At 38.8% G+C, this 13,744-nt stretch overlaps 2 non-coding genes across 2 annotated transcripts; both read right to left on the reverse strand.

The window, feature by feature from the left end:
* Positions 1 to 1,669: 1,669 nt before the first annotated feature.
* On the reverse strand, positions 1,670 to 1,741 carry trnap-ugg (transfer RNA proline (anticodon UGG)). The gene has a single exon. It is a non-coding gene; the product is annotated as a tRNA-Pro (tRNA).
* Positions 1,742 to 2,597: 856 nt separating this feature from the next.
* Positions 2,598 to 2,669, reverse strand: trnap-ugg (transfer RNA proline (anticodon UGG)). The gene has a single exon. It is a non-coding gene; the product is annotated as a tRNA-Pro (tRNA).
* Between the last annotated feature and the right edge of the window lie 11,075 nt (positions 2,670 to 13,744).

A 13,744-nucleotide genomic window follows, 5' to 3' on the forward strand; every position in this document is an offset into this window, starting at 1 on the left:
ACAAGTGACCTAACTCTGAGGATTCTTCATTTCCACATGTTTTCATAAAGTACGGTAGATTACAACAAGCTGTAGGAAGATTCATTAGCTGAACCCAAAACAACCTTATTATAATCTTTTAATGAGACTATTAGACTATTAGATATCCAAGTTATTATCAAAGCACGCCGCAGAAGCAAAAGTTCCTACTGAGGCCATAATTGGTTTCTTTTATAAAATGTTTACCTTCATTGAAGCAACTTTAATTAATCATCTAGTCTCACTGAGGCGAACATCTCTGACTTCTTCTGCTCTCTCTAACCACACAACAAGAGAAAGTACAAAAAAAAAACAGACATGACTGATTTTTAATATACGATTTTAGAAAATCTGCAGCTTGAATCCAGCTGTGTGGATTGCAACCACCTCACCTCACCCACTCCCTCTCCATGATGGCTCATGTTGTTGCCATCACACAGCGTCATTGTGTCCTCGGAGCTCTACCTGATGGAGATGATGATCACGGCTCTGAAAACACGAGTCGGCTTGTAAAAACGCTTCGAATGAGCACGAGCACAAACAACATACAATAGTTTAACGGTAAAGAATTCACCTGCTCCACACGGAGTCACACATGACGGCTCCCAGTTGGAGACGTGTTGTGTGTTTTAGTTCATGCATTTTATGCAGAAATCAACACACAAATGTGTTGATAAATGAGGCCCATTATCTCCATTCCTGTTGCGTGTTTGTTTGTCGCCAGCAGGAAGGGTCACAGTTGCCCCGCATTAACAGTCTGCTGCACCTCAGGAACATCTTCCTGCTTGATATGGCTTTTGATTTATGTGGCTGTCATGTCTGACGTGCAGTGACCCCTGAGCAGCCCAATAAAATATTCATATCTATGCGGGACACGCCGCAGCCCTCCACGTCCTCCCTGCTATTTACAGAAAACACCGGCCTTCTCCACTGCTTCACATTAAATATGAGCGGCATCCTGTAAAGTGGCGCAGAAATAGTGTGGTTGGAAATCACCACAGCCTCTGGGCTTTGCACAAACTATAATCATTTGTGTAAACTGAACCCTGTGGAAAGCTGGAAATAATGTGTGCCTAATTGGGTGTGACTAACAAGGCCTCAAGGCAGCGCTATGCATTGTGTTTACAGCAAGAAAATAAGAGGAACCCCTCAAAAGTCAAAAGGGTCCACTGGGGAACTGAAGGAAAGTAGATGTTTTTCGAAGGGATACTCCACCATAAATCATAAATCAGATTATTACTTAAAGTAGTCAGCTTGGAATAAGTCAACTTTTTTGGTCAATATGTTGATTTTTGGTTTCTTAGAGTGACATAGAGGGATTCAATTCAATTTTATTTATATAGCGCCAAATCATGACCAAAATGATCGCATGACAAATCCCAAATCCCTTCTTCCAAAGCCCCCATCTTGCAGCATTGACTATTAATCAGTTGATCAGTATTCTGGTTTACTTATTTCAAATATTAATAATATTTAATAATAAAGTATTTTTGTGATTTAGCGCTCCCAAATGCTTAAACTGCCTGAAAGTTGGCAGCAGTTCAGTTTACTTCACTGTCCGTCATAAACTCTGTAAATCACAGAGAGTTGAGGTGGAGATACGTTCTCTGGGAAGCATGAATTTTCCAAATGCAAAGCTGTCTCAAATTAAGGGCTCGTCCGGGATTTGAACCCGGGACCTCTCGCACCCAAAGCGAGAATCATACCCCTAGACCAACAAGCCACTTGCGTTGCAACCTGGCTGGCAAACTGAGCTAACATGAGCTAACAGCAGCTACAGTCGGCAGCAGTTTACTTCACTGTCCATCAGGAAACTCTGTAAATCCGTTAAATGGACGTTTAAATTGGGATTTTTGGTATCCAGCCTTTAAGTTTAAACTTTCAAGGTCTAAACTTGACATTACATGACCTTTCATACTTGGAACTATTTCTTGACAGACAACAGCTGGGCGTCGTGACTGTATGCTGGAGTCCATGGTACCTGTGGAAAGCTGGAAATAATGTGTGCCTAATTGGGTGTGACTAACAAGGCCTCAAGGCAGCGCTATGCATTGTGTTTACAGCAAGAAAATAAGAGGAACCCCTTTAAAAGTCAAAAGGGTCCACTGGGGAATTGAAGGAAAATAGATGTTTTTTGAAGGGATACTCCACCATAAATCAGAAATCAGATTATTACTTAAAGTAGTCAGCTTGGAATAAGTCAACTTTTTTGGTCAATATGTTGATTTTTGGTTTCTTAGAGTGAGATTCAATTCAATTTTATTTATATAGCACCAAATCATGACAAAAATGATCGCATGACAAATCCCAAATCCCTTATTCTAAAGCCCCCATCTTGCAGCATTCACTATTAAACAGTTGATCAGTATTCTGGTTTATTTATTTCAAATATTAGTAATATTTAATAATAAAGTATTTTTGTGATTTAGCGCTCCCAAATGCTTAAACTGCCTGAAAGTAGGCAGCAGTTCAGTTTACTTCACTGTCCGTCATAAACTCTGTAAATCACAGAGAGTTGAGGTGGAGATACGTTCTCTGGGAAGCATGAATTTTCCAAATGCAAAGCTGTCTCAAATTAAGGGCTCATCCGGGACTTGAACCCGGGACCTCTCGCACCCAAAGCGAGAATCATACCCCTAGACCAACGAGCCACTTGCGTTGCAACCTGGCTGGCAAACTGAGCTAACATGAGCTAACAGCAGCTACAGTCGGCAGCAGTTTACTTCACTGTCCATCAGGAAACTCTGTTAATCCGTTAAATGGACGTTTAAATTGGGATTTTTGGTATCCAGCCTTTAAGTTTAAACTTTCAAGGTCTAAACTTGACATTACATGACCTTTCATACTTGGAACTATTTCTTGACAGACAACAGCTGGGCGCAGTGACTGTATGCTGGAGTCCACAGTACCTGTAAAGATGACTCAGAGATGCTGCTGAACAGATGGATGCTCTGTTGCTCATCGAGAAATTGTTCCAGCTCCTCAGAAAAACTGCGATAGTCATTTTCATATTTGTGTGTGTTAAACAAATGAGATATAACGTCAATTAGAGAGCTTGCTGTGATATTGATAGCCATCTAACATCGAATGAAATGGTGAACCATTCTCTTAATCCATGTTGCTACCCTGTCTGGAGCTGATCCATTGAAACAAATGGGGGACTTATTCTGTAAACAGTGAGTATTTGTCGGAGTTATCAAATGAGCTTTAGTTCTTTGTAGTTTGTAGTTGTGAAGTAGAAATGTGCAGAGATCCTAGAAAATCACCTTGGATACAGCGAGTGCCAGCTCATTCATTGGCAGTGGAACAGCTCCAGAAAGTGTTGCTTTGGTGGCAGAGCTCAGTCTTGGCTCTCTTATTTCTTTGCCTTGGAGGAGACTTGTTGATATTCGCAAATTACATTTTGTTGCATGTGAATTTCATTTGAGCGATAACAGAGTGTTATGTAAAGCATATCTTTTCACACATTTCCAGACAAAGAGAACATTTTTTGGACTGACTATTCTCTAGTTGCCAGTTTCCCGATCAGAAAAAGATACTGTTTATCTCCAGGCATGTCGATGAGGGGCTCGTTGTCTTTGATTCCCACAGCTTACCAGGATACTGAAGAGTGATTAACAGTCAAATTCAGCCTGATGTACATCAGCCTCATTAGGCTTCCCAGAGAGAAATGGCTCAGTCTTGTAACATAACTTCACATATTTACACTCCAGTAATTAGAAATTACAAAGTCAGATCCTCATCACTGCATCTTTTATCAGTTAGATTAATTGTCTTGTCACAAGTGCATACATTTTTTTTGGCTAAGTGGTTAGGGCCATGAGGATGGAAAATAAAAGATCATTGTCATCACTGTAGTCATTTGACTCACACAGAGCATTTCAATAATTGCAATCATTGCATGACAAAAAAAAATGTAAAACCTTGGAGAGTCACTAGAATCACTGAGGCCAAACTAAAGAGCCTAAATAAAGAAGTACCCCAACCCCTCTTAGAGGACTTTTAGGTAGACAAAAGTGGACAGACACCAAGCACCTGCAGCCTTGGACCAGGATGATTATGAATCTAAAATCATGTTTTTAATACATAACGTTTTGTTCTACACTGAATGTGTAGACATGAGTCATAACAGACGTATAATGCGCCGCCACTGTCGGCAGCACATTATAAGTCTGTTCTGTTCATGGTGTGGGTGTGAGCAAGGGACACACAGATGCACAGCAGCAATGACATTTAAAGCTTTAATGGAGACATGACTATATAAATGCTAAAATGTATTCATGTACACATAAGTTCAGCATGCATATTTAGAAGTATGACCAGGCCAGCCACATGTAACAGACTGAAGCCTACCCGCATGGTTCGAAACATGAAATGGTGAGTGGAGCTCACATGCTGATGGCTGCTTTATATATATATATATGTATATATATATATATACACACACACACACACACACACACACACATATATATATATATATATATATGTATATATATACACACACATATATATGTATATATGTATATATATGTATGTGTGTGTGTGTGTGTGTGTGTATATATATATATATATAAATTGTGTAGATTTCACTGTGGGATGAGCATTTTGATACTTGTACGGTATTTTTATATAACAAAATATATAAAAAATCTCACTTTCTACAATATGGGTCCATTGAAACTGGACTGCAGGACTTTTACATATACTATACTAGTATGTAACTACTATACACTGTAATTAGCAACAAAGAAACCAAAGGTCAAAACACCTTCTATAGTGAAACTTTTGATGGTGCCAATATTACCAAGCTATAGAACCTTTAAAGGTTGTGTAGAACCACCTATATTTTTGTGTGTCAGATATTTACACCCAGCAACAGTGCAGTATATGTGTTACTTTCTGAGGCTTCAAGGTTGACGAGTTGAATTCAATTTTCTTTTTCGTCACCTGTTTTTGACACATGTCACACAGTTTGGATACATAGAGAAGTGCTTTCAGTTGAACAGAATCTATGACCAAAAACATATTGAATAAGCTGATTCCATACATACTCCACTATTTTTCTTTCCATGAAGATAATATGCTGCAGGAGAAACTGTACAGACTTTAAACTAGCTCCTTGTTACTTTGCAACACCCTCATATACAATATAGAATGATTATACAATGAATCCTTGACGCTTTGTTCTATATGTGACCCTGGACAGCCAGATGGAATCTAAGGTCGTTAAATGTAAAGCATTAGTGTTGCCTTAATTATACACTGTTGACTGTACAGTAGTCACAAAGTGCTCTGTGGAGGATGTGTTGATGATGAACACGCAGATATAATATTAGATTATTAGCTCAGCTGCCAACCGCACAAAGGTATTAAATATTGAAATGTATGTCTTTATCTTCTGTGTGCATTACAGAACCGTAACTGTTCTATGATCAGTCACTTCTGGTAAGACTGTGTGTTTGTGTGCATAGAAAAAAATGATCATACCATTAAATAACCGCTGAATTAAACAAAGCGGTTATCACCGGTGCCTCACAGCATTTCAGGCATAACCTGGCCCCAGCTTGGCCTTCATGTGTGGAGTTTGCATGATCTCCCTGAGTCTGTGTGGGTTTCTTCACATCGTCTAAAGACATTCAGTTCAGATGATATGGAAACCCCCCCGTAGGCAATGTGTGATAGCTGCCCTTGTAGACAGCTGGATTGTATAAATTAGAAGAGTATCTTTTCCATCAGACGTGTGAGATGGACAATTGAAAAACGCAGCTGAAACGCCTCCTCTGTTGACATCACACAACCCAGTTAGCAGCTCTGCGAGTGAGAGTGGAGTATACTTTAACATTTTGTCTCATCTAAAGCACAGATGGTATTGCACTTAGTTGTTCACATGAAAGGATATCAAGCACTTGTGCAAATTATGGTAAACGGCAGCAATTTTCAGCCGTAGAACCCCCAAATCCAGCATTTAGAATGAAGGGGAAGCTTTGAGATACTGCATAATGGTGGCACTAACGTGGTAACAGTATCACAATGACAATGTTTTTAAATGAATATGGTTTAGATTGATTTGATGAGTGAATGAATTGCTAAGGCAGGAAGAAGCAGCAGAAGGACCATGACACAGAAGAAGGGTCCAGTATGTGTACCTGTTTTTTTGTGGTGAGTAAGCTCTTCAACATGCTGATAGAATCCAACATTTTCTAGGATAAAAGGAAAATTATTGAGCATTCTTATCATTTGGGTTATCAACAAGAAGATTACAATTATCAGTAATAATTACACAAGGACAACTATACAATTCTAGCACTGCTATTTAATATAACATATTCAAAGTGCTTCTATGTACCGAATACTAACTGTATACTAACTATACTTTTTATAATATTATCAACAGAGTGGCAAGGAAAACCTTTTATTCGTCAACCAAAAAGGATTTGCCTGCCACAGATCTTACATGCTAGAGATTACGTAACATGAACCTGTTGCCTGCAGCATTTTCAAAAGGTAAAGGAAGTCATCTGAGTTTCTCGGACTTTTGTGATTTTATGTCATTTAAAGCCATGTGTGCAACGGAGATGGAGGGGAGATCTGGAATACAGTAACAGTATGTACTCTTTGGGTGTCTTCTGGGAAGCAGAGGTTTTGTTCTAGGAAGCGATATGTGATGAACAATGGATGATCCAGTCCGACCACCAGAATGGACTCTTTTTGCACTTTTTAAAGTAGGTGTGTGTGTGTGTGTTGAATTTCTTTTCTCTTTCCTTCCTCCAACATCTATAAAAATGTACCCTATCACCATAGCAGCTATTATTCGGGGTCACAGATTATCTAAGATAACCATTGGCATTTGCTCTGACAAAAGTGCTACTGTGGACATCATCAAATGTAGGACTGTCCCATTGCCTAAATATAGTTCATGCGGACGCTCACCCTGGTTTCTTATAATCGCCCCTACATTTTTCTGTCTATAAGAATATAGACAGATTGTATCATATCTAATGTCATAGAGTTTGGCCTTGTATTTGAGCGTTTACTGAGAAGACCTGAACATATGTATTCAAGGGAGCCTTCATATTGTTGTCAGTATTTATTCTTATTCCTGTATTTGGTGCCTTCATTTATTCATTTTCCATGATTGCGTTACCTTATGAGGGGTACAGGTCACCAGTTCACCACAGAGCTGACAAGACATTACTCATTGTGAATGTGAGTGTATTGTGAGTGTGTATGTCTCGTGGGCAGTTTAGAACACCCGTTAATCTGCATGTCTTTACACTTTGGTCTTTGGATGAATTTGTGATTTAGGTTCAGAGATTTCTCTGGACTCTCTTAATCTTTAATGGCATTATGAATTGTAGATGGTGACGTCCATAAATGTATTACAGTTCTACTTGCATTGTCCTTAACTGTTGCACTATTCGCCCATGCTGTTTTTCACAAAATGGTCGACCTTTTGTAAGATTGTCAACCACTACATGTGGTTGAAAGTTTTGGAACCAAAAAGTAGGTATTAATATCATTAATCATCAATCATTTTACCACTGCCTGTGCCCAGACCTTTACCGTGACACAGTTACTGACTCTGAAATCGACAAGTGTCTTAGAGAGCTCTGGCTTTGGAAGCCCTTCATGCATGTTTTCTGTATGCGTGCATAGCATTGTGATATCAGAATAAAGTCACTGAAGTGCTAGCTGGTGCTGTTGGAGTTTGTTTACATCTGGATGAGATGATCAGGGATTAAGAAAGAGTAAATGCAGTGTGCAGCCAATGGCAACATTTGCAGTATTGAGGCCATCTGCTGCTGCACGATATATTGTTCTCTAGTGATTCAGTTATTTAATGAGACAAATGTCCCTTCATTTATCACCTGCCTCACCTTAGCTCTGAGAGGGTAGACAGAAACAATGGTGAGATAAGGGATTTAACTGTCTCTGACCTCAACACTAGCCCTGCTCAGTTGTTTACTTTCGTAGTATCTTGCTTTCCCGACCTCAGTTCAACTTTAAATCGCTGTATCTGCAAAGTCGTAAAACTGCACTGACAACATATTTAATCAAATCAAATCAAATTTTATTTGTATAGCCCAAAGTCACAAAGTACATTTTGCCTCGGAGGGCTTTACAATCTGTACAGGGAGTGACACCCTCTGTCCTTAGACCCTCGGTTCGAGTGAGGAAAAACTTGCCCACAAAAAACTTTTAACAGGGAAAAAAGGTGGAAGAAACCTCAGGAAGAGCCACAGAGGAGGGATCCCTCTCCCAGGATGGACAGACGTGCAATGGATGTCACGTGTACAGAATAAATCAACACAAACATATTGTACAATAACAATAAATGATAAAATGACAATGAATTACAATGACTGATAAAATGATTACAGTAGCAGTGGAACCTGTGATAGAGATAGAGAGACACAGATGCACAGCAGCAACAAATCATCAACTAACTATAAACTGTAATGGAGATATGGTAGCAATAATGACAGTAATAATATATGTAGTGGACGTTGTGGAGGACCACAGCACAGGATTCTTTTCAGTGGAGCTGGAGGCCAGGGTGATCCCATCTAAAGTAACTAAGTCTCTAGAAAGAGAGTTTCTGATGTGTTTGGGTCCAATTACAAGAACTTCAGTTTTGTCTGAATTTAACATCAGAAAATTGTAGGTCATCCAACTTTTTATATCCTTAAGGCATGCTTGGAGTTTAGTTAACTAATTGGTTTCATCAGGCTTGATCGATAAATATAATTGGGTGTCGTCAGCATAACAATGAAAATTGATAGAGTGATTCCTAATAATGTTCCCTAAAGGAAGCATATATAAACTGAATAGAAGTGGTCCTAGTACAGAACCTTGTGGGACTCCATGACAAACTTTGGTATGCATGGAGGATTCATCATTGACGTGAACAAACTGAGATAGAGTAGTCTGTTTTTAATCTGTTTTTCTACCAACTATGAGGCATGATTTTTTTAAATGATAATGTTTGGCCACACACAGCACTTAATAAGGGGTTGGAAGATTACTGTTATTATTAATATTGACAAAATCAACAGTAAAAACAGATAAAGGTGTGTTTAAGTGAACTAAAAGGATGTCCTGCACTTTGTACACCCACAATTCACTCTGACTACCTTCCTACATTCATTGTTGTATTAAAAAAAGTAGCACCAGACTGGATTCATTTCCCTGAAAATCCATGCTCATCCATGCTTTCCAGAGCTCGAAATATTCCAACTTGTGAATGTGGACAGAAGGAAATATTCTGTGTAGTACTGACTCTGTTTGTAGAATTTACACAGAAGAGATCAGCAGAGTAGATTTTATACCTGAGGCAAAATTGAAAAGCTGAAGCATAAATGTATCTTCTGAGGAAAGCAGAAAGAAAGCAGAAAGTCCACAGGTGAAAAATGTGTTGTTGTTTGTTTGTAAAAGACGTCAGTGGAAAAGCTTGAATCTACAATGTGGGCTTTTTGCATGTCTAATCTTTATTTTAGAAAATTGCCTCTTGTAATTATTAATTTGATCTACATACCTCTCATGTCCTACCACTATGCCCAGACCATGAATTCATTTTCTTGCTTTTCAACTGGTGGTTAATCAAATTTCAAATGCTGAACAGAGTCAGAGAGAAGTCTACAGTATATTTCACACTCTCTGTAAAATGAATGTGGATTTACTCTTTAATTTAGTACTTATGATATTAAACAAGAGAAGCAAAACAGTAGCATTTGAAGCCGTTAGAGTGCAGCTCGTAGCCTTGAAGCAGTTTGTCCCGCCCTCCTCCCCCTCAGTTGGTCTGGCTCCAGCCCCAGCAGCTGTCAGTCATGCTGATGAGTTGTCTAACAGCCTGTGGCTAAGGTAAAAGCCACTGCAGGCCCTGCGGAGGCAGCTGATTGCAGCGAGTCAGCTATAAATAAAGCTGTGTGCATTGTGTTCCTGTTAGGGCCATTACAGAGACTTTATTTCTTAATTTCTTCCAGCTTTCTGCCACTGTTACTGTCTGACATCGATAAATTCAAGAAGTACAAACCTGCTCACTTACAAAATGAAGTCTACCATCCCTTCGAGTCAGCTGTAGTCGTTTGCTATCAACCATCCCTCATCTGTATCTCAGGTCAGGAAGCCAGGTACCTTCAAAGTCCTTCCTATCCACTCTAACTGCTGACGTTTGTTTTAGCATCTGCCTGACCTTTGGCCCAAAATTTTTTGGATTCCTTATCTGAAGTTGAATCCTGACCAACAACTACAAATTCCTGTACGTCTTCCATCTTCTCGATCACTTTCTCACCATCATGCCACCTTGTTTCCTCCCAGTTTTCAAAGCAGAAACATGTTTACAGCCTGGTTCAGGCAGTTCAACAGTTTTGGTCTCTATGGCCAATTTCCCCATCCAACCACAACTGTAAGGAGGGTGATTTTTTCGAATGATATTAAGGCTCAAAGTTGCGCATAATTAACAGCGTGACCGCTTGATTTACAGGTAAATGTCATTACAGATGGCTTATTCGGCCCACCTCTGGTTTTCTGATGATGCACGTCTTTGCTGATATTTAGATTAACCGGCAGGCGGAAGAAGCAGTAAACCTACGGGTGACCTCACTCAAGCTCAGTCCATGTTTTAGATCGTCATTGGTTATAAGGTGTATGAAGCCGGTTAGTAAGTTGGTGTTGTTACACCATGTCGGCTGACTAAGATAAAACAAAAAAGACCTTTGGTCAACTGAAACGTTTTATACAGGATGAAGAACAAATAGCACATCAGTACAAACAGAAAGTGACTTCAAGATGATGTAATTCTGTCTTTAGTCATGTAGTGAGTTCAGTCTGTTGGAACTGTCTGATTCAGTCCGGTGAAAAACTCACATCGACACAATCATTGTTTATCTGTTGAATGGCTCCGCAGTCACGCAGTCAGAGCTATTTCCACAAAGCTCTTAAACCACAAAGTAACACACTGTATGAGCACTGAATGGCGTGAACAAGATGTAATCTGTGTGGTGCCAACATAATGACCAAATTGTTGTTAATGTTCATGCTGCAGCAGGTCACTTTTGTGGTTGAGCATCCTTGTCCAATAACACTTTGAGGGAGGATCAGCTGGGGAATAAGCAGCAGGACGACAAGTAGGCCATGTACTGTATGTCAGCCTGTACCGGTAAATGCACAATGAACACCCACTGAGGGTGGAGGTCTTGACCCATTGTTGTACTGCAGAGACACTTAGTGAGTCAGTGTGTGATAAATGAGATAAGTCCAGTAAACAACGGGCACATTATTGCAGCTCATCAGTGCGAGCCCGCTGCTCCTTCAGATAACAGCGGTGAAGGCGAGCGCCGTGCTGACTTCCATGATGACGGCTGTCTGTATTCTGAGTTAGACGGACCGGCAGCTCAGGGTTAAATGTTGGAAAATGGAAAAAATGCTGTTCCTGTGCAAAGTCTGGATATAGAAGGCAGTCGGTCTTATCACGAGCTCTCGCTGAAGATTTCCGCAGGCTCTACAGAGAACTGTTCACTGCTCTCTGCACTGTGTCTAATCAGAAATCCACTTTCTTTTATGCAATACATGTAAATTGTAGGCTGTGCAGCAGAAACGTGTTTAACTGATGAATCACTGTAATAAATGTCATATCTGTTTGGACCTTCTGTAGTACGGTGACTAAATTCATTTAGAAATGTTATATTAAAGAGCTCATATTTTACTGTGTTTCCTAATTCATTAACAAATAGGCTTCCTGTGTTCCAGGCACAGCTAATACAGAATATTCCTCCTACATTCTGTATCTAGACCCTCCTTGAAAATGAGAATTTTGGTGATATGGACTCTATAATTCAGCTCCAGCTGTTAATTACAATATGTGTAATGACTTTGCCCGGCTTCTTTCACCGCAGAGCTGCAGTGTTCAAGGAGGCTTTGTCCTAGATTCTCCAAATCAAACCCAGCCGCCACACGGCCATAATATAATAACTCTGAGAATATTGTGAGGGAGGCCTCATAACCATTATAAGCCGAGCCAGGTTACAGCTGTAATGACTGAATATGAAGCAGGTGAATTATCACATCACATCGTTCTCACCGCAACGAGAAGTCTTTATCGAAAAATGTTACACAGTTATGCCACAACACATTTTAGAGTGCGAATATCACACAACCAAACTAATTTAAAGGAGAGCCAGTCGTGCTTCCAGGTGTCACTTCATATGTGGAAAAAGTGTGTGAAGTCCGATGAATGTGTCATGCTTGAGTCAGCATCAGTTGGGGCTGAAGACAGTTTGAAGATGAAAGAAATCAGGAGGTGTGGAGTTAGAAAGAAGCAATTTTTACCAGACCTCTGTAGCTGCCTCTCAAAGCATGCTGCAGGCTACAAGCTCCAGGCTACATTATCCACTACGACACTCCAATGAGCTGTTGGTGGTCAAGTTGCATTGTGGGAAATCCCGGAAGGCAAAGAAAGAACTAAAATAATCACAGCAAAAACCACCCGGCCTGTTGTCTGCAGACTCTAGGAAAAAGGGCAGGCACTTTTGGATGAACCATTTGACTATCACCATCTTATGGGGTGCTGTTTGTAAAGCGTCTCGCTCTGAAAATAACAGCAACATTTTGACACATTTAGCTAAAAACAATGTTTAAAAAACCGGTTTGAATTTTTGAGAGTCACTTTTTTGCACATTTAGAACAATATTTGTGAACTTAGAGATATTTTAAATATTTAAATCCAAATGTTAAATGTAAAATCTAAATTCTAAATCTAAATGCTAAATCTAAATCTAAATGTTAAATCTAAATGTTAAATATAAATATAAATATAAATGTTAAATCTAAATGTTAAGTATAAATCTAAATGTTAAATCAAAATCTAAATGTTAAATATAAATCTAAATCTAAATGGTAAATCTAAATGTTAAATATAAATATAAATGTTAATCTAAATCTAAATGTTGAAGCTAAATGTTTCGGGTGAAACTAATATTTAGCTAAAATACAAATTCAAATGCCGGTAACCGGAAGTGCAAAAATAAAAGCTCGAGGAGGTCAGAGCGTGTTTATAGTGGCAAATAACGAATAAAACCCAACATTTAGCTTCAACATTTAGATTTATATTTATATTTAACATTTATATTTATATTTAACATTTAGCTTCAACATTTATATTTAGATTTAGATTTAACATTTATATTTATATTTAACATTTATATTTAACATTTAGATTTATATTTATATTTAACATTTAGATTTAGATTTAGATTTAGCATTTAGATTTAGATTTAGCATTTAGATTTAGATTTAGCATTTAGATTTTACATTTAACATTTGGATTTAAATATTTAAAATATCTCTAAGTTCACAAATATTGTTCTAAATATGCAAAAAACTGCAAAACCAGTTTTTTAAACATTGTTTTTAGCTAAATGTGACAAAATGTTGCTGTTATTTTCAGAGCGAGACGCTTTACAAACGGCACCCCATACCATATATGGTTGGCAAACTTCAGCCAATCAGATCAATCACATAACGTAGTCAAAGTCTTACTGATGAGAGTGAAAACATCTCTTCCATCCAGAAAAAGCCTTTATCTCTTTGTTCTTCTTTCGATGTAGAAGTATTCTCCAGTTCTCATAGAACTGATGTTAACATCATGTATGTTAACCTTTAGGCCACTGTTGTCTTTGAGTGTCATTTTTCACACATCATCACGCAAACCCATGCCCGTGGTTCC

Source organism: Larimichthys crocea, chromosome XIX (genome assembly GCF_000972845.2).
Source record: "Larimichthys crocea isolate SSNF chromosome XIX, L_crocea_2.0, whole genome shotgun sequence".
Lineage (NCBI taxonomy): Eukaryota > Metazoa > Chordata > Actinopteri > Sciaenidae > Larimichthys > Larimichthys crocea.